Here is a 16,525-nt window from a genome sequence, read left to right on the forward strand (position 1 = left end):
TTGTTTCTGCCCAGTTTCAAACTGTGGACCTTTCGCATGTTAGGCGAACGTGATAACCACTACACTACAGAAACTGACTCTTGTGGATCCCATCACTATCTAGTCTGGAAGTACAAATGACACATGCTTTTCTTAGAAATATAATTTTTTCTAAACTTTTTTTCCTATTTTCTAATAATTTTGACGCTATTTTTCCACTTTGCTTTTCAAGAGGACACATTCACTTATTATCAATTCTGATCATTGTATTTACTAAAAAAATCTTTTTTTTAATGTATTTCTGACCAATTTTGACTGGGGACCTTATGCATATTGGGTAAATGTGAATAACTCTACACTACAGGTACTTCATGAATGCAACACCATCCAATATGCATGGTAGAAGGGAAATTGACTTTTGATATTCTGCAATATGATTATTGCTTGCTTTTTCATTGAGCAATGCAACAGTAGATAGTTATCAAAATATAAATTATTGAATTCAAAGTGTTTAGGTAACAAAATATGTTTTTGCCCAGTTTCGAACTGGGGACCTTTCGCGTGTGAGGCAAACGTGATAACCACTACACTACAGAAACTACATGGAAACAGCATCTCCCGCCATCCAATAAAAAATGATCTTTGACATACATTATGGCATTCTGAAATAAACTTTTTATATGATTGCATTTTTATTTGGCATTTCAACCAAAAATCCCTTGTTTTAAAATTCTAAAGATAACAGCATATTTCTGCCCAGTTTCGAACTGGGGACCTTTTGTGTTTTAGGCGAATGTGATAACCACTACAATACAGAAACTGACTTTTGAAGATCTCATCACTATGGAGTTGGGAAGTACCATTGGCAAACCGTTTTCTTAGGAAAAAAAATTCTAAACTTATTTTTTTATTTTCTAATAATTTCTATGCTATTTTTTCCACTTTGCATTTCAAGAGGACACATTCACTTATTAATAGTTCTGATCATTGTATTTAATAAAAAAATCTATTTTTAATGTATTTCTGACCAATTTTGAAGGGGAACCTTATGCATATTGGCTAAATGTGAATAATACTACACTACAGGTACTTTATGAATGCAACACCATCCAATATGCATGGTAGAAGGGAAATTGACTTTTGATATTCTGCAATATGATTTTTTGCTTGCTTTTTCATTAAGCAATGCAACAGTATATAGTTATCAAAATATAAATTATTGAATTCAAAGTGTTTAGGTAACAAAATATGTTTCCGCCCAGTTTCGAACTGGGGACCTTTCGCGTGTGAGGCGAACGTGATAACCACTACACTACAGAAACTACATGGAAACAGCATCTCCCGCCATCCAATAAAAAATGATCTTTGACATACATTATGGCATTCTGAAATAAACTTTTTATATGATTGCATTTTTATTTGGCATTTCAACCAAAAATCCCTTGTTTTAAAATTCTAAAGATAACAGCATATTTCTGCCCAGTTTCGAACTGGGGACCTTTTGTGTTTTAGGCGAATGTGATAACCACTACAATACAGAAACTGACTTTTGAAGATCTCATCACTATGGAGTCGGGAAGTACCATTGGCAAACCGTTTTCTTAGAAAAAAAAATTCTAAACTTATTTTTCTATTTTCTAATAATTTCTATGCTATTTTTTCCACTTTGCATTTCAAGAGGACACATTCACTTATTAATAGTTCTGATCATTGTATTTAATAAAAAAATCTATTTTTAATGTATTTCTGACCAATTTTGAAGGGGAACCTTATGCATATTGGCTAAATGTGAATAACACTACACTACAGGTACTTTATGAATGCAACACCATCCAATATGCATGGTAGAAGGGAAATTGACTTTTGATATTCTGCAATATGATTTTTTGCTTGCTTTTTCATTAAGCAATGCAACAGTATATAGTTATCAAAATATAAATTATTGAATTCAAAGTGTTTAGGTAACAAAATATATTTCTGCCAATTTCAAACTGGGGACCTTTCACGTGTGAGGCAAACATGAAATCACTACACTACAGATACTACATGAAAAATTTGCGACCATCATCCAATAAAAAATGATCTTTGGCATTCAGTATGGCATGCTAAAATAAACTTTTTATCTGATTGTATTTTTATTGAGCATTTTACCCAAAAATTCATTGTTTTAAACTTCTAAAGCTAAAAGATTGTTTCTGCCCAGTTTCAAACTGTGGACCTTTCGCATGTTAGGCGAACGTGATAACCACTACACTACAGAAACTGACTCTCGTGGATCCCATCACTATCTAGTCTGGAAGTACAAATGACACATGCTTTTCTTAGAAATATAATTTTTTCTAAACTTTTTTTCCTATTTTCTAATAATTTTGACGCTATTTTTCCACTTTGCTTTTCAAGAGGACACATTCACTTATTATCAATTCTGATCATTGTATTTACTAAAAAAATCTTTTTTTTAATGTATTTCTGACCAATTTTGACTGGGGACCTTATGCATATTGGGTAAATGTGAATAACTCTACACTACAGGTACTTCATGAATGCAACACCATCCAATATGCATGGTAGAAGGGAAATTGACTTTTGATATTCTGCAATATGATTATTGCTTGCTTTTTCATTGAGCAATGCAACAGTAGATAGTTATCAAAATATAAATTATTGAATTCAAAGTGTTTAGGTAACAAAATATGTTTTTGCCCAGTTTCGAACTGGGGACCTTTCGCGTGTGAGGCAAACGTGATAACCACTACACTACAGAAACTACATGGAAACAGCATCTCCCGCCATCCAATAAAAAATGATCTTTGACATACATTATGGCATTCTGAAATAAACTTTTTATATGATTGCATTTTTATTTGGCATTTCAACCAAAAATCCCTTGTTTTAAAATTCTAAAGATAACAGCATATTTCTGCCCAGTTTCGAACTGGGGACCTTTTGTGTTTTAGGCGAATGTGATAACCACTACAATACAGAAACTGACTTTTGAAGATCTCATCACTATGGAGTTGGGAAGTACCATTGGCAAACCGTTTTCTTAGAAAAAAAAATTCTAAACTTATTTTTTTATTTTCTAATAATTTCTATGCTATTTTTTCCACTTTGCATTTCAAGAGGACACATTCACTTATTAATAGTTCTGATCATTGTATTTAATAAAAAAATCTATTTTTAATGTATTTCTGACCAATTTTGAAGGGGAACCTTATGCATATTGGCTAAATGTGAATAATACTACACTACAGGTACTTTATGAATGCAACACCATCCAATATGCATGGTAGAAGGGAAATTGACTTTTGATATTCTGCAATATGATTTTTTGCTTGCTTTTTCATTAAGCAATGCAACAGTATATAGTTATCAAAATATAAATTATTGAATTCAAAGTGTTTAGGTAACAAAATATGTTTCTGCCAATTTCAAACTGGGGACCTTTCACGTGTGAGGCAAACATGAAATCACTACACTACAGATACTACATGAAAAATTTGCGACCATCATCCAATAAAAAATGATCTTTGGCATTCAGTATGGCATGCTAAAATAAACTTTTTATCTGATTGTATTTTTATTGAGCATTTTACCCAAAAATTCATTGTTTTAAAATTCTAAAGCTAAAAGATTGTTTCTGCCCAGTTTCAAACTGTGGACCTTTCGCATGTTAGGCGAACGTGATAACCACTACACTACAGAAACTGACTGTCGTGAATCCCATCACTATCTAGTCTGGAAGTACAAATGACACATGCTTTTCTTAGAAATATAATTTTTTCTAAACTTTTTTTCCTATTTTCTAATAATTTTGACGCTATTTTTCCACTTTGCTTTTCAAGAGGACACATTCACTTATTATCAATTCTGATCATTGTATTTTCTAAAAAATCTTTTTTTAATGTATTTCTGACCAATTTTGAAGGGGGACCTTATGCATATTGGGTAAATGTGAATAACTCTACACTACAGGTACTTCATGAATGCAACACCATCCAATATGCATGGTAGAAGGGAAATTGACTTTTGATATTCTGCAATATGATTATTGCTTGCTTTTTCATTGAGCAATGCAACAGTAGATAGTTATCAAAATATAAATTATTGAATTCAAAATGTTTAGGTAAGAAAATATGTTTCTGCCCAGTTTCGAACTGGGGACCTTTCGCGTGTGAGGCGAACGTGATAACCACTACACTACAGAAACTACATGGAAACAGCATCTCCCGCCATCCAATAAAAAATGATCTTTGACATACATTATGGCATTCTGAAATAAACTTTTTATATGATTGCATTTTTATTTGGCATTTCAACCAAAAATCCCTTGTTTTAAAATTCTAAAGATAACAGCATATTTCTGCCCAGTTTCGAACTGGGGACTTTTTGTGTTTTAGGCGAATGTGATAACCACTACAATACAGAAACTGACTTTTGAAGATCTCATCACTATGGAGTCGGGAAGTACCATTGGCAAACCGTTTTCTTAGAAAAAAAAATGTTAAACTTATTTTTCTATTTTCTAATAATTTCTATGCTATTTTTTCCACTTTGCATTTCAAGAGGACACATTCACTTATTAATAGTTCTGATCATTGTATTTAATAAAAAAATCTTTTTTTAATGTATTTCTGACCAATTTTGAAGGGGAACCTTATGCATATTGGCTAAATGTGAATAATACTACACTACAGGTACTTTATGAATGCAACACCATCCAATATGCATGGTAGAAGGGAAATTGACTTTTGATATTCTGCAATATGATTTTTTGCTTGCTTTTTCATTAAGCAATGCAACAGTATATAGTTATCAAAATATAAATTATTGAATTCAAAGTGTTTAGGTAACAAAATATGTTTCTGCCAATTTCGAACTGGGGACCTTTCACGTGTGAGGCAAACATGAAATCACTACACTACAGATACTACATGAAAAATTTGCGACCATCATCCAATAAAAAATGATCTTTGGCATTCAGTATGGCATGCTAAAATAAACTTTTTATCTGATTGTATTTTTATTGAGCATTTTACCCAAAAATTCATTGTTTTAAAATTCTAAAGCTAAAAGATTGTTTCTGCCCAGTTTCGAACTGGTGACCTTTCGCGTGTTAGGCGAACATGATAACCACTACACTACAGAAACTGACTCTCGTGCATTCCATCACTATCTAGTCTGGAAGTACAAATGACACATGCTTTTCTTAGAAATATTATTTTTTCTAAACTTTTTTTCCTATTTTCTAATAATTTTGACGCTATTTTTCCACTTTGCTTTTCAAGAGGACACATTCACTTATTATCAATTCTGATCATTGTATTTTCTAAAAAAATATTTTTTTAATGTATTTCTGACCAATTTTGAAGGGGGACCTTATGCATATTGGGTAAATGTAAATAACTCTACACTACAGGTACTTCATGAATGCAACACCATCCAATATGCATGGTAGAAGGGAAATTGACTTTTGATATTCTGCAATATGATTATTGCTTGCTTTTTCATTGAGCAATGCAACAGTAGATAGTTATCAAAATATAAATTATTGAATTCAAAGTGTTTAGGTAACAAAATATGTTTCTGCCCAGTTTCGAACTGGGGACCTTTTGCGTGTGAGGCGAACGTGATAACCACTACACTACAGAAACTACATGGAAACAGCATCTCCCGCCATCCAATAAAAAATGATCTTTGACATACATTATGGCATTCTGAAATAAACTTTTTATATGATTGCATTTTTATTTGGCACTTCAACCAAAAATCCCTTGTTTTAAAATTCTAAAGATAACAGCATATTTCTGCCCAGTTTCGAACTGGGGACCTTTTGTGTTTTAAGCGAATGTGATAACCACTACAATACAGAAACTGACTTTTGAAGATCTCATCACTATGGAGTCGGGAAGTACCATTGGCAAACCGTTTTCTTAGAAAAAAAATTCTAAACTTATTTTTCTATTTTCTAATAATTTCTATGCTATTTTTTCCACTTTGCATTTCAAGAGGACACATTCACTTATTAATAGTTCTTATCATTGTATTTAATAAAAAAATCTATTTTTTTATGTATTTCTGACCAATTTTGAAGGGGAACCTTATGCATATTGGCTAAATGTGAATAATACTACACTACAGGTACTTTATGAATGCAACACCATCCAATATGCATGGTAGAAGGGAAATTGACTTTTGATAATCTGCAATATGATTTTTCGCTTGCTTTTTCATTAAGCAATGCAACAGTATATAGTTATCAAAATATAAATGATTGAATTCAAAGTGTTTAGGTAACAAAATATGTTTCTGCCAATTTTGAACTGGGGACCTTTCATGTGTGAGACAAACATGAAATCACTACACTACAGATACTACATGAAAAATTTGCGACCATCATCCAATAAAAAATGATCTTTGGCATTCAGTATGGCATGCTAAAATAAACTTTTTATCTGATTGTATTTTTATTGAGCATTTTACCCAAAAATTCATTGTTTTAAAATTCTAAAGCAAAAAGATTGTTTCTGCCCAGTTTCGAACTGGGGACCTTTCGCATGTTAGGCAAATGTGATAAACACTACACTACAGAAACTGACTCTCGTGGATCCCATCACTATCTAGTCTGGAAGTACAAATGACACATGCTTTTCTTAGAAATATAATTTTTTCTAAACTTTTTTTCCTATTTTCTAATAATTTTGACGCTATTTTTGCACATTGCATTTCAAGAGGACACATTCACTTATTATCAATTCTGATCATTGTATTTACTGAAAAAATCTTTTTTTTAATGTATTTCTGACCAATTTTGACGGGGGACCTTATGCATATTGGATAAATGTGAATAACTCTACACTACAGGTACTTCATGAATGCAACACCATCCAATATGCATGATAGAAGGGAAATTGACTTTTGATATTCTGCAATATGATTTTTGCTTGCTTTTTCATTGAGCAATGCAACAGTAGATAGTTATCAAAATATAAATTATTGAATTCAAAGTGTTTAGGTAACAAAATATATTTCTGCCCAGTTTCGAACTGGGGACCTTTCACATGTGAGGCAAACGTGATAACCACTACACTACAGAAACTACATGGAAACAGCATCTCCTGCCATCCAATAAAAAATGATCTTTGACATACATTATGGCATTCTGAAATAAACTTTTTATATGATTGCATTTTTATTTGGCATTTCAACCAAAAATCCCTTGTTTTAAAATTCTAAAGATAACAGCATATTTCTGCCCAGTTTCGAACTGGGGACCTTTTGTGTTTTAGGCGAATGTGATAACCACTACAATACAGAAACTGACTTTTGAAGATCTCATCACTATGGAGTCGGGAAGTACCATTGGCAAACCGTTTTCTTAGAAAAAAAATTCTAAACTTATTTTTCTATTTTCTAATAATTTCTATGCTATTTTTTCCACTTTGCATTTCAAGAGGACACATTCACTTATTAATAGTTCTGATCATTGTATTTAATAAAAAAATCTATTTTTAATGTATTTCTGACCAATTTTGAAGGGGAACCTTATGCATATTGGCTAAATGTGAATAATACTACACTACAGGTACTTTATGAATTCAACACCATCCAATATGCATGGTAGAAGGGAAATTGACTTTTGATATTCTGCAATATGATTTTTTGCTTGCTTTTTCATTAAGCAATGCAACAGTATATAGTTATCAAAATATAAATTATTGAATTCAAAGTGCTTAGGTAACAAAATATGTTTCTGCCAATTTCGAACTGGGGACCTTTCACGTGTGAGGCAAACATGAAATCACTACACTACAGATACTACATGAAAAATTTGCGACCATCATCCAATAAAAAATGATCTTTGGCATTCAGTATGGCATGCTAAAATAAACTTTTTATCTGATTGTATTTTTATTGAGCATTTTACCCAAAAAATTCATTGTTTTAAAATTCTAAAGCTAAAAGATTGTTTCTGCCCAGTTTCGAAATGGGGACCTTTCGCGTGTTAGGCGAACGTTATAACCACTAGACTACAGAAACTGACTCTCGTGCATTCCATCACTATCTAGTCTGGAAGTTCAAATGACACATTCTTTTCTTAGAAATATTATTTTTTCTAAACTTTTTTTCCTATTTTCTAATAATTTTGACGCTATTTTTCCACTTTGCTTTTCAAGAGGACACATTCACTTATTATCAATTCTGATCATTGTATTTGCTAAAAAATCTTTTTTTAATGTATTTCTGACCAATTTTGAAGGGGGACCTTATGCATATTGGGTAAATGTGAATAACTCTACACTACAGGTACTTCATGAATGCAACACCATCCAATATGCATGATAGAAGGGAAATTGACTTTTGATATTCTGCAATATGATTTTTGCTTGCTTTTTCATTGAGCAATGCAACAGTAGATAGTTATCAAAATATAAATTATTGAATTCAAAGTGTTTAGGTAACAAAATATGTTTCTGCCCAGTTTCGAACTGGGGACCTTTCACATGTGAGGCAAACGTGATAACCACTACACTACAGAAACTACATGGAAACAGCATCTCCTGCCATCCAATAAAAAATGATCTTTGACATACATTATGGCATTCTGAAATAAACTTTTTATATGATTGCATTTTTATTTGGCATTTCAACCAAAAATCCCTTGTTTTAAAATTCTAAAGATAACAGCATATTTCTGCCCAGTTTCGAACTGGGGACCTTTTGTGTTTTAGGCGAATGTGATAACCACTACAATACAGAAACTGACTTTTGAAGATCTCATCACTATGGAGTCGGGAAGTACCATTGGCAAACCGTTTTCTTAGAAAAAAAAATTCTAAACTTATTTTTCTATTTTCTAATAATTTCTATGCTATTTTTTCCACTTTGCATTTCAAGAGGACACATTCACTTATTAATAGTTCTGATCATTGTATTTAATAAAAAAATCTATTTTTAATGTATTTCTGACCAATTTTGAAGGGGAACCTTATGCATATTGGCTAAATGTGAATAATACTACACTACAAGTACTTTATGAATGCAACACCATCCAATATGCACGGTAGAAGGGAAATTGACTTTTGATATTCTGCAATATGATTTTTTGCTTGCTTTTTCATTAAGCAATGCAACAGTATATAGTTATCAAAATATAAATGATTGAATTCAAAGTGCTTAGGTAACAAAATATGTTTCTGCCAATTTCGAACTGGGGACCTTTCACGTGTGAGGCAAACATGAAATCACTACACTACAGATACTACATGAAAAATTTGCGACCATCATCCAATAAAAAATGATCTTTGGCATTCAGTATGGCATGCTAAAATAAACTTTTTATCTGATTGTATTTTTATTGAGCATTTTACCCAAAAAATTCATTGTTTTAAAATTCTAAAGCTAAAAGATTGTTTCTGCCCAGTTTCGAAATGGGGACCTTTCGCGTGTTAGGCGAACGTTATAACCACTACACTACAGAAACTGACTCTCGTGGATCCCATCACTATCTAGTCTGGAAGTACAAATGACACATGCTTTTCTTAGAAATATAATTTTTTCTAAACTTTTTTTCCTATTTTCTATTAATTTTGACGCTATTTTTCCACTTTGCTTTTCAAGAGGACACATTCACTTATTATCAATTCTGATCATTGTATTTTCTAAAAAAAATCTTTTTTTAATGTATTTCTGACCAATTTTGAAGGGGGACCTTATGCATATTGGGTAAATGTGAATAACTCTACACTACAGGTACTTCATGAATGCAACACCATCCAATATGCATGGTAGAAGGGAAATTGACTTTTGATATTCTGCAATATGATTATTGCTTGCTTTTTCATTGAGCAATGCAACAGTAGATAGTTATCAAAATATAAATTATTGAATTCAAAGTGTTTAGGTAACAAAAAATATGTTTCTGCCAATTTCGAACTTGGGACCTTTCACGTGTGAGGCAAACATGAAATCACTACACTACAGATACTACATGAAAAATTTGCGACCATCATCCAATAAAAAATGATCTTTGGCATTCAGTATGGCATGCTAAAATAAACTTTTTATCTGATTGTATTTTTATTGAGCATTTTACCCAAAAATTCATTGTTTTAAAATTCTAAAGCTAAAAGATTGTTTCTGCCCAGTTTCGAACTGGGGACCTTCCGCATGTTAGGCGAACGTGATAACCACTACACTACAGAAACTGACTCGCGTGAATCCCATCACTATCTAGTCTGGAAGTACAAATGACACATGCTTTTCTTAGAAATATAATTTTTTCTAAACTTTTTTCCTATTTTCTAATAATTTTGACGCTATTTTTCCACTTTGCATTTCAAGAGGACACATTCACTTATTATCAATTCTGATCATTGTATTTACTAAAAAAAAATCTTTTTTTTAATGTATTTCTGACCAATTTTGACGGGGGACCTTATGCATATTGGGTAAATATGAATAACTCTATACTACAGGTACTTCATGAATGCAACACCATCCAATATGCATGATAGAAGGGAAATTGACTTTTGATATTCTGCAATATGATTTTTGCTGGCTTTTTCATTGAGCAATGCAACAGTAGATAGTTATCAAAATATAAATTATTGAATTCAAAGTGTTTAGGTAACAAAATATGTTTCTGCCCAGTTTCGAACTGGGGACCTTTCGCGTGTGAGGCGAACATGATAACCACTACACTACAGAAACTACATGGAAACAGCATCTCCCGCCATCCAATAAAAAATGATCTTTGACATACATTATGGCATTCTGAAATAAACTTTTTATATGATTGCATTTTTATTTGGCATTTCAACCAAAAATCCCTTGTTTTAAAATGCTAAAGATAACAGCATATTTCTGCCCAGTTTCGAACTGGGGACCTTTTGTGTTTTAGGCGAATGTGATAACCACTACAATACAGAAACTGACTTTTGAAGATCTCATCACTATGGAGTCGGGAAGTACCATTGGCAAATCGTTTTCTTAGAAAAAAAATTTCTAAACTTATTTTTCTATTTTCTAATAATTTCTATGCTATTTTTTCCACTTTGCATTTCAAGAGGACACATTCACTTATTAATAGTTCTGATCATTGTATTTAATAAAAAAATCTATTTTTAATGTATTTCTGACCAATTTTGAAGGGGAACCTTATGCATATTGGCTAAATGTGAATAATACTACACTACAAGTACTTTATGAATGCAACACCATCCAATATGCACGGTAGAAGGGAAATTGACTTTTGATATTCTGCAATATGATTTTTTGCTTGCTTTTTCATTAAGCAATGCCACAGTATATAGTTATCAAAATATAAATGATTGAATTCAAAGTGTTTAGGTAACAAAATATGTTTCTGCCAATTTCGAACTGGGGACCTTTCACGTGTGAGGCAAACATGAAATCACTACACTACAGATACTACCTGAAAAATTTGCGACCATCATCCAATAAAAAATGATCTTTGGCATTCAGTATGGCATGCTAAAATAAACTTTTTATCTGATTGTATTTTTATTGAGCATTTTACCCAAAAATTCATTGTTTTAAAATTCTAAAGCTAAAAGATTGTTTCTGCCCAGTTTCGAACTGGGGACCTTTCGCGTGTTAGGCGAACGTGATAACCACTACACTACAGAAATTGACTCTCGTGGATCCCATCACTATCTAGTCTGGAAGTACAAATGACACATGCTTTTCTTAGAAATATAATTTTTTCTAAACTTTTTTTCCTATTTTCTAATAATTTTGACGCTAATTTTCCACTTTGCTTTTCAAGAGGACACATTCACTTATTAACAATTCTGATCATTGTATTTTCTAAAAAAAATCTTTTTTTAATGTATTTCTGACCAATTTTGAAGGGGGACCTTATGCATATTGGGTAAATGTGAATAACTCTACACTACAGGTACTTCATGAATGCAACACCATCCAATATGCATGGTAGAAGGGAAATTGACTTTTGATATTCTGCAATATGATTATTGTTTGCTTTTTCATTGAGCAATGCAACAGTAGATAGTTATCAAAATATAAATTATTGAATTCAAAGTGTTTAGGTAACAAAATATGTTTCTGCCCAGTTTCGAACTGGGGACCTTTCGCGTGTGAGGCGAACGTGATAACCACTACACTACAGAAACTACATAGAAACATCATCTCCCGCCATCCAATAAAAAATGATCTTTGACATACATTATGGCATTCTGAAATAAACTTTTTATATGATTGCATTTTTATTTGGCATTTCAACCAAAAATCCCTTGTTTTAAAATTCTAAAGATAACAGCATATTTCTGCCCAGTTTCGAACTGGGGACCTTTTGTGTTTTAGGCGAATGTGATAACCACTACAATACAGAAACTGACTTTTGAAGATCTCATCACTATGGAGTTGGGAAATACCATTGGCAAACCGTTTTCTTAGAAAAAAAAATTCTAAACTTATTTTTCTATTTTCTAATAATTTCTATGCTATTTTTTCCACTTTGCATTTCAAGAGGACACATTCACTTATTAATAGTTCTGATCATTGTATTTAATAAAAAAATCTATTTTTAATGTATTTCTGACCAATTTTGAAGGGGAACCTTATGCATATTGGCTAAATGTGAATAATACTACACTACAGGTACTTTATGAATGCAACACCATCCAATATGCATGGTAGAAGGGAAATTGACTTTTGATATTCTGCAATATGATTTTTTGCTTGCTTTTTCATTAAGCAATGCAACAGTATATAGTTATCAAAATATAAATTATTGAATTCAAAGTGTTTAGGTAACAAAATATGTTTCTACCAATTTCAAACTGGGGACCTTTCACGTGTGAGGCAAACATGAAATCACTACACTACAGATACTACATGAAAAATTTGCGACCATCATCCAATAAAAAATGATCTTTGGCATTCAGTATGGCATGCTAAAATAAACTTTTTATCTGATTGTATTTTTATTGAGCATTTTACCCAAAAATTCATTGTTTTAAAATTCTAAAGCTAAAAGATTGTTTCTGCCCAGTTTCGAACTGGGGACTTTTCGCATGTTAGGCGAACATGATAACCACTACACTACAGAAACTGACTCTCGTGGATCCCATCACTATCTAGTCTGGAAGTACAAATGACACATGCTTTTCTTAGAAATATAATTTTTTCTAAACTTTTTTTCCTATTTTCTAATAATTTTGACGCTATTTTTCCACTTTGCTTTTCAAGAGGACACATTCACTTATTATCAATTCTGATCATTGTATTTTCTAAAAAAAATCTTTTTTTAATGTATTTCTGACCAATTTTGAAGGGGGACCTTATGCATAATGGGTAAATGTGAATAACTCTACACTACAGGTACTTCATGAGTGCAACACCATCCAATATGCATGGTAGAAGGGAAATTGACTTTTGATATTCTGCAATATGATTATTGCTTGCTTTTTCATTGAGCAATGCAACAGTAGATAGTTATCAAAATATAAATTATTGAATTCAAAGTGTTTAGGTAACAAAATATGTTTCTGCCAATTTCGAACTGGGGACCTTTCACGTGTGAGGCAAACATGAAATCACTACACTACAGATACTACATGAAAAATTTGCGACCATCATCCAATAAAAAATGATCTTTGGCATTCAGTATGGCATGCTAAAATAAACTTTTTATCTGATTGTATTTTTATTGAGCATTTTACCCAAAAATTCATTGTTTTAAAATTCTAAAGCTAAAAGATTGTTTCTGCCCAGTTTCGAACTGGGGACCTTTCGCATGTCAGGCGAACGTGATAACCACTACACTACAGAAACTACATGGAAACAGCATCTCCCGCCATCCAATAAAAAATGATCTTTGACATACATTATGGCATTCTGAAATAAACTTTTTATATGATTGCATTTTTATTTGGCACTTCAACCAAAAATCCCTTGTTTTAAAATTCTAAAGATAACAGCATATTTCTGCCCAGTTTCGAACTGGGGACCTTTTGTGTTTTAAGCGAATGTGATAACCACTACAATACAGAAACTGACTTTTGAAGATCTCATCACTATGGAGTCGGGAAGTACCATTGGCAAACCGTTTTCTTAGAAAAAAAATTCTAAACTTATTTTTCTATTTTCTAATAATTTCTATGCTATTTTTTCCACTTTGCATTTCAAGAGGACACATTCACTTATTAATAGTTCTTATCATTGTATTTAATAAAAAAATCTATTTTTTAATGTATTTCTGACCAATTTTGAAGGGGAACCTTATGCATATTGGCTAAATGTGAATAATACTACACTACAGGTACTTTATGAATGCAACACCATCCAATATGCATGGTAGAAGGGAAATTGACTTTTGATAATCTGCAATATGATTTTTCGCTTGCTTTTTCATTAAGCAATGCAACAGTATATAGTTATCAAAATATAAATGATTGAATTCAAAGTGTTTAGGTAACAAAATATGTTTCTGCCAATTTTGAACTGGGGACCTTTCACGTGTGAGACAAACATGAAATCACTACACTACAGATACTACATGAAAAATTTGCGACCATCATCCAATAAAAAATGATCTTTGGCATTCAGTATGGCATGCTAAAATAAACTTTTTATCTGATTGTATTTTTATTGAGCATTTTACCCAAAAATTCATTGTTTTAAAATTCTAAAGCAAAAAGATTGTTTCTGCCCAGTTTCGAACTGGGGACCTTTCGCATGTTAGGCAAATGTGATAAACACTACACTACAGAAACTGACTCTCGTGGATCCCATCACTATCTAGTCTGGAAGTACAAATGACACATGCTTTTCTTAGAAATATAATTTTTTCTAAACTTTTTTTCCTATTTTCTAATAATTTTGACGCTATTTTTGCACATTGCATTTCAAGAGGACACATTCACTTATTATCAATTCTGATCATTGTATTTACTGAAAAAATCTTTTTTTTAATGTATTTCTGACCAATTTTGACGGGGGACCTTATGCATATTGGATAAATGTGAATAACTCTACACTACAGGTACTTCATGAATGCAACACCATCCAATATGCATGATAGAAGGGAAATTGACTTTTGATATTCTGCAATATGATTTTTGCTTGCTTTTTCATTGAGCAATGCAACAGTAGATAGTTATCAAAATATAAATTATTGAATTCAAAGTGTTTAGGTAACAAAATATGTTTCTGCCCAGTTTCGAACTGGGGACCTTTCACATGTGAGGCAAACGTGATAACCACTACACTACAGAAACTACATGGAAACAGCATCTCCTGCCATCCAATAAAAAATGATCTTTGACATACATTATGGCATTCTGAAATAAACTTTTTATATGATTGCATTTTTATTTGGCATTTCAACCAAAAATCCCTTGTTTTAAAATTCTAAAGATAACAGCATATTTCTGCCCAGTTTCGAACTGGGGACCTTTTGTGTTTTAGGCGAATGTGATAACCACTACAATACAGAAACTGACTTTTGAAGATCTCATCACTATGGAGTCGGGAAGTACCATTGGCAAACCGTTTTCTTAGAAAAAAAATTCTAAACTTATTTTTCTATTTTCTAATAATTTCTATGCTATTTTTTCCACTTTGCATTTCAAGAGGACACATTCACTTATTAATAGTTCTGATCATTGTATTTAATAAAAAAATCTATTTTTAATGTATTTCTGACCAATTTTGAAGGGGAACCTTATGCATATTGGCTAAATGTGAATAATACTACACTACAGGTACTTTATGAATTCAACACCATCCAATATGCATGGTAGAAGGGAAATTGACTTTTGATATTCTGCAATATGATTTTTTGCTTGCTTTTTCATTAAGCAATGCAACAGTATATAGTTATCAAAATATAAATTATTGAATTCAAAGTGCTTAGGTAACAAAATATGTTTCTGCCAATTTCGAACTGGGGACCTTTCACGTGTGAGGCAAACATGAAATCACTACACTACAGATACTACATGAAAAATTTGCGACCATCATCCAATAAAAAATGATCTTTGGCATTCAGTATGGCATGCTAAAATAAACTTTTTATCTGATTGTATTTTTATTGAGCATTTTACCCAAAAAATTCATTGTTTTAAAATTCTAAAGCTAAAAGATTGTTTCTGCCCAGTTTCGAAATGGGGACCTTTCGCGTGTTAGGCGAACGTTATAACCACTAGACTACAGAAACTGACTCTCGTGCATTCCATCACTATCTAGTCTGGAAGTTCAAATGACACATTCTTTTCTTAGAAATATTATTTTTTCTAAACTTTTTTTCCTATTTTCTAATAATTTTGACGCTATTTTTCCACTTTGCTTTTCAAGAGGACACATTCACTTATTATCAATTCTGATCATTGTATTTGCTAAAAAATCTTTTTTTAATGTATTTCTGACCAATTTTGAAGGGGGACCTTATGCATATTGGGTAAATGTGAATAACTCTACACTACAGGTACTTCATGAATGCAACACCATCCAATATGCATGATAGAAGGGAAATTGACTTTTGATATTCTGCAATATG

At 31.9% G+C, this 16,525-nt stretch overlaps 23 non-coding genes across 23 annotated transcripts; all 23 read right to left on the reverse strand.

Moving 5' to 3' along the window:
- Position 1: 1 nt before the first annotated feature.
- On the reverse strand, positions 2 to 74 carry TRNAV-AAC (transfer RNA valine (anticodon AAC)). The gene has a single exon. It is a non-coding gene; the product is annotated as a tRNA-Val (tRNA).
- Positions 75 to 505: 431 nt separating this feature from the next.
- TRNAV-CAC (transfer RNA valine (anticodon CAC)) lies at positions 506 to 578 on the reverse strand. Its single transcript has one exon. It is a non-coding gene; the product is annotated as a tRNA-Val (tRNA).
- Positions 579 to 1,228: 650 nt separating this feature from the next.
- Positions 1,229 to 1,301, reverse strand: TRNAV-CAC (transfer RNA valine (anticodon CAC)). Its single transcript has one exon. It is a non-coding gene; the product is annotated as a tRNA-Val (tRNA).
- An 868-nt stretch (positions 1,302 to 2,169) lies between these two features.
- On the reverse strand, positions 2,170 to 2,242 carry TRNAV-AAC (transfer RNA valine (anticodon AAC)). Its single transcript has one exon. It is a non-coding gene; the product is annotated as a tRNA-Val (tRNA).
- Positions 2,243 to 2,673: 431 nt separating this feature from the next.
- Positions 2,674 to 2,746, reverse strand: TRNAV-CAC (transfer RNA valine (anticodon CAC)). Its single transcript has one exon. It is a non-coding gene; the product is annotated as a tRNA-Val (tRNA).
- Positions 2,747 to 3,614: 868 nt separating this feature from the next.
- On the reverse strand, positions 3,615 to 3,687 carry TRNAV-AAC (transfer RNA valine (anticodon AAC)). The gene has a single exon. It is a non-coding gene; the product is annotated as a tRNA-Val (tRNA).
- A 429-nt stretch (positions 3,688 to 4,116) lies between these two features.
- TRNAV-CAC (transfer RNA valine (anticodon CAC)) lies at positions 4,117 to 4,189 on the reverse strand. Its single transcript has one exon. It is a non-coding gene; the product is annotated as a tRNA-Val (tRNA).
- An 868-nt stretch (positions 4,190 to 5,057) lies between these two features.
- Positions 5,058 to 5,130, reverse strand: TRNAV-AAC (transfer RNA valine (anticodon AAC)). Its single transcript has one exon. It is a non-coding gene; the product is annotated as a tRNA-Val (tRNA).
- A 430-nt stretch (positions 5,131 to 5,560) lies between these two features.
- TRNAV-CAC (transfer RNA valine (anticodon CAC)) lies at positions 5,561 to 5,633 on the reverse strand. Its single transcript has one exon. It is a non-coding gene; the product is annotated as a tRNA-Val (tRNA).
- An 868-nt stretch (positions 5,634 to 6,501) lies between these two features.
- TRNAV-AAC (transfer RNA valine (anticodon AAC)) lies at positions 6,502 to 6,574 on the reverse strand. Its single transcript has one exon. It is a non-coding gene; the product is annotated as a tRNA-Val (tRNA).
- Positions 6,575 to 7,005: 431 nt separating this feature from the next.
- Positions 7,006 to 7,078, reverse strand: TRNAV-CAC (transfer RNA valine (anticodon CAC)). Its single transcript has one exon. It is a non-coding gene; the product is annotated as a tRNA-Val (tRNA).
- Positions 7,079 to 7,946: 868 nt separating this feature from the next.
- TRNAV-AAC (transfer RNA valine (anticodon AAC)) lies at positions 7,947 to 8,019 on the reverse strand. The gene has a single exon. It is a non-coding gene; the product is annotated as a tRNA-Val (tRNA).
- A 429-nt stretch (positions 8,020 to 8,448) lies between these two features.
- TRNAV-CAC (transfer RNA valine (anticodon CAC)) lies at positions 8,449 to 8,521 on the reverse strand. The gene has a single exon. It is a non-coding gene; the product is annotated as a tRNA-Val (tRNA).
- Positions 8,522 to 9,390: 869 nt separating this feature from the next.
- TRNAV-AAC (transfer RNA valine (anticodon AAC)) lies at positions 9,391 to 9,463 on the reverse strand. The gene has a single exon. It is a non-coding gene; the product is annotated as a tRNA-Val (tRNA).
- Positions 9,464 to 10,114: 651 nt separating this feature from the next.
- On the reverse strand, positions 10,115 to 10,187 carry TRNAV-AAC (transfer RNA valine (anticodon AAC)). Its single transcript has one exon. It is a non-coding gene; the product is annotated as a tRNA-Val (tRNA).
- Positions 10,188 to 10,619: 432 nt separating this feature from the next.
- TRNAV-CAC (transfer RNA valine (anticodon CAC)) lies at positions 10,620 to 10,692 on the reverse strand. The gene has a single exon. It is a non-coding gene; the product is annotated as a tRNA-Val (tRNA).
- Positions 10,693 to 11,560: 868 nt separating this feature from the next.
- On the reverse strand, positions 11,561 to 11,633 carry TRNAV-AAC (transfer RNA valine (anticodon AAC)). The gene has a single exon. It is a non-coding gene; the product is annotated as a tRNA-Val (tRNA).
- Positions 11,634 to 12,064: 431 nt separating this feature from the next.
- Positions 12,065 to 12,137, reverse strand: TRNAV-CAC (transfer RNA valine (anticodon CAC)). The gene has a single exon. It is a non-coding gene; the product is annotated as a tRNA-Val (tRNA).
- An 868-nt stretch (positions 12,138 to 13,005) lies between these two features.
- On the reverse strand, positions 13,006 to 13,078 carry TRNAV-AAC (transfer RNA valine (anticodon AAC)). The gene has a single exon. It is a non-coding gene; the product is annotated as a tRNA-Val (tRNA).
- Positions 13,079 to 13,727: 649 nt separating this feature from the next.
- Positions 13,728 to 13,800, reverse strand: TRNAV-GAC (transfer RNA valine (anticodon GAC)). The gene has a single exon. It is a non-coding gene; the product is annotated as a tRNA-Val (tRNA).
- Positions 13,801 to 14,668: 868 nt separating this feature from the next.
- On the reverse strand, positions 14,669 to 14,741 carry TRNAV-AAC (transfer RNA valine (anticodon AAC)). The gene has a single exon. It is a non-coding gene; the product is annotated as a tRNA-Val (tRNA).
- A 431-nt stretch (positions 14,742 to 15,172) lies between these two features.
- Positions 15,173 to 15,245, reverse strand: TRNAV-CAC (transfer RNA valine (anticodon CAC)). The gene has a single exon. It is a non-coding gene; the product is annotated as a tRNA-Val (tRNA).
- Positions 15,246 to 16,113: 868 nt separating this feature from the next.
- On the reverse strand, positions 16,114 to 16,186 carry TRNAV-AAC (transfer RNA valine (anticodon AAC)). Its single transcript has one exon. It is a non-coding gene; the product is annotated as a tRNA-Val (tRNA).
- Positions 16,187 to 16,525: the final 339 nt, after the last annotated feature.

Source organism: Pseudophryne corroboree, chromosome 4 (assembly GCF_028390025.1).
Source record: "Pseudophryne corroboree isolate aPseCor3 chromosome 4, aPseCor3.hap2, whole genome shotgun sequence".
In the NCBI taxonomy this organism is placed as follows: Eukaryota; Metazoa; Chordata; class Amphibia; order Anura; family Myobatrachidae; genus Pseudophryne; species Pseudophryne corroboree.